Source organism: Triticum aestivum, chromosome 5B (genome assembly GCF_018294505.1).
Source record: "Triticum aestivum cultivar Chinese Spring chromosome 5B, IWGSC CS RefSeq v2.1, whole genome shotgun sequence".
Lineage (NCBI taxonomy): Eukaryota > Viridiplantae > Streptophyta > Magnoliopsida > Poales > Poaceae > Triticum > Triticum aestivum.
Window position 1 is genome coordinate 487,523,042 of NC_057807.1, and position 3,758 is coordinate 487,526,799.

Below are 3,758 nucleotides of genomic sequence, written 5' to 3' on the forward strand. Positions count from 1 at the left end.
ATAAAACATGCGATAGTAGAGAGATGGAATAGGTACTGAAGAATAGAAATGCATGACATATTGACATGTATTCCCTCCATCCGAAATAAAATGGATGGGTCTAGGTGTATTTCAGTTCTAGATACATCCTTTTTTATCCATTTCGGCAACATGTAATCCGGACGGATGGAGTATGGTGTAAGAGCTAGGGATACGACAGGACAACACAGCAAAAAAAAACTAGTTGAATGTAAAACTGTATGCTAGCAGAATACGTACAGAAATAACTAAGGCAACATACACATGTATGATTGGGAAAATAAGATGGCATTGCAACAGAGCACTAGAATAGCACTTCAATGTAAAAAAACATGGTATGGTAGACAGATGAAGTACATACAGATGAATAAGAATGCATAAGATATTCAGAAGCATGATGTCCAAATTAAGTAGATGGCATTGCAATAGAGTAGAATGACAGTACTTGAATTTGAAAACATGTTATCATGAATGGAATAGGTACTGAAAAACAGGAAGGCATGACATATTTACATGCATGATCAGCATGCTAAGCACATGGCATTGCAACAGAGTAGATACACTCAAGGACATTATATGCATGTTCTACCCATATCACAGGCCAAGTTAGAGCAAGGACCTTGTGGGGTGAAGAGGATTCATCATCTTTCTGCAAGTCTTCTGAAGAACTGCCTTTACATGTTCCATCATATTGGGTAACATTGACATCAAGTTTATTGGCTTTTACATTATATATCAATGTGTGCAATTATATCTGACATGCATGGAAGACAACTAGTAGTTAGATTTATGTAATGAGTGCCTGTAGGAGACGACATAAATAGTAGGACAGGGGTTAACTAGCAGCAACAGGTCTCATAAACTAAAGGGAGAACAGAGATGAAAGCTACAGAATATGTATCGTTTGTACTCGAGATTAACTAGATGGTACACAAAAGTATTAAAGAACAACATAGGTAATACTAGAAGTGGTATAATACTATAATCACCAGCCTGTGGGATAGCATTGGCTGATGGATGATAACTATGGAACAGCGTTACCTAAAGAACAAGTATCTTAGCTGAACTATGGAACAACCTTAACTTCTGAACAAGACCCGTAAGAGATCAGCATGAATATACAGTGAAATGTGATGATCTATTTTCCATGCTTAGATGAATAACAAAGCCATAAATGTTGCACACAAGTAAGATGAGGGTACAACCTATCTGGCCGCCATCCATACGAGTGAGCATCATGTGCTGACTTGTCGATGGCCCTGCAGTTGTTGTGGCTATCCATGTCGGGCACGCGCATTCGATGTAGGGAACTGTTGAGTGGGGACTATAGCTCCCTTCTGGTGTATGGTTCCCTTGTTGGAGCAGCTGCGGTGAGTCGGAAGACGGTGTGTCTGAAGATGCAGATAACGCATAATGTTAAGAACGACATATCTCTTTGATCTGAAGAAATACACTAAGAGATCAACAGTAAGGTACGAGAGTGGTCACACGTCTGTTGACTGAAGACTAAATTGGGGTCACACGATTTTATTTTATTTTCGTATTGTCCGATCTACGCCGGATGGCTGGCCGTCTTGTGCCTCCCGGCTGACACTATTCGGAATCTTCCCCAAAGAGCCAGCGACCAACGGCAGAGCAGCCTGCCTCCACTATCCGTGGCCCCGGCCAAAACCCCGCTCCCCGCCCCACCGCACTATCGTGGTTGCGCCGCCCCTGGGCTAATCCACAAAGACTACCCGTCATCCATATCCGGCGGCGGCAGTACCTTCAACCCACGCAACTCTAAAAGATAGCCATCTAAGCGCTGCTTCCACGGCGAACTTGCGGCCCCGCACCCTTATGTTAGACACCAGCCAACTGGCAGCCTAAGAGCTTCGCCGCCTCAAGGGGTGTTTCTTCCCATTGGGCATCGATTGGCCCAGAATAAAAATTCAGACAACTGACGCCTAAATAAAGTGATTTGAGATGAGGGTGCGACCTATCTGGCGGCATGGTGAAGTGGGCTGGTCCAGCTGCTAACTCGGTGAGGCCGGCGCGGTTCCGGTGGCGGCCGGTGGCAGGGAAATAGCAATGTCGCGACGGTCAACGGCTACACGGAAGAAGCGCCATGACTCTAGACGGATCCGGAGTTGGGGCCGCTCCGGTGCGGTGAACAACGGCGGGGGTGAATCGGCTCCGGTACGGTTCACGCGGCCGTCGTCGAGGCAACACCAGCAGCACAGAGTAAGAGGCACACGGCCCAGTGCACGACGGCAAATGGACAGCGTCTCCGGCATTAGGGAGGAGGGCGGCTGTGAAATTGGTGCGGTGTGGGGCGCCATGGAGGTGGGGCTGAGGTTTCACGGCTCGGGAGAAGGGAGCTTCCCGGGGAGAAGGTGATTTGGCGCCCACGAGGTATGAATGGGGGCGGGCGGGGGGGGGGGGCGGGGGGAATTGGGAGGGGAGTGGAACCATGTCTTACGGACGCATTTGTCTGAAATATGAGGGGGAGTTACAGTTCTACCCTTGCCTATAGGCTTCTCAGCTTGGTTCTGTGTACTGAGGGTCGGGGATAGTAGAGTAACTTTGCTTCTTCCCAAATAGTGGGCGAGAGCGATTTCGGGCGAGGAGGGCGTGTTTTGAACTATAGTGGGTGCGAGCGATTTCGGGCGAGGAGAGCGTGTTTTGAAATAGTGGGCGCGAGCTATTTCGGGTGAGGAGAGCGTGTTTTGCCGACCATGGTTTATGAATTATTCGGCACATGTCATTTTGGCCGAGGAGAAGGCGCGCTTGGATGAAGTTACGAACCTACCCTCGATGTACAACGGGCCAATTGATGTGTGTCCCACATAGGACGGTAATTTCGCGTCTCCCAATTATTTGCTCGGGCGAATTCCATCGATCAAAGAGGATGTTTAACGGTTCGTTCAAATTTTGGGAGAACAAGCATCCACGTCTACCTTACCAAGTCGATTCGGATCAAATTTTGAAATATTAGCTTGCCACTTCTATTTTAGATGGAGACACTACAAGAAATATGTCAACTTATGACCTTCTGTCAGTGACCTTGGAAGAATTGGTCATAGATTTATGACCATTTGAGACCAATTGGTCAAAAGATGTTCGAGGGGCTCCAAACCCTAAACCATTGCGACCATTTTGGTCAGAAAGGTCATAATTTCCTTACATGAAATGGTCATAAAGCTAACAGTGCTAGTCCGCTGCCTTATTTCTAGTTGTTAACGACCAATATAGATGGTCATAGCCTTGTAAATTGTGGTGGGTTGCTATGACTAGGCGCCACCTCATCAGTTTTGCCTATGTGTCATGTCCATGTGGCAGTTTTTGCCCTAGGTTGTGAAGCAACCTATATTCTGTCATTTCCAAAATTCCCAAAAAAATCTCATAAATTTTTTGGGTCATATCTTCGTCAAATATGTAAAAACCTTCCTTGCCTAGTTCAAAAATAATTCAAAAATATTCATTTTCCTATTCTGTTCAAAACAACAGTTTGTGAAGGAAGTACCACTTTGGCATGTCCAAATAGCATCCATTTTCTACAGTGCTTTCCTATGCCCAAATAACCATCCTCCACCAAATGCCAACTCAATCCATTCATTATTTTGAGCCGAGCTTCAACATTCGTAGTTATGTCCAGTGTGGTAGTTTGCAAAGCAAGTACCACCTAGGCTCCTCCTTTTGAGCTGAAAATTTGTGAAAACGGTCTTCTTAGTAACTGATCATCCTCAGCCAAAACTCAC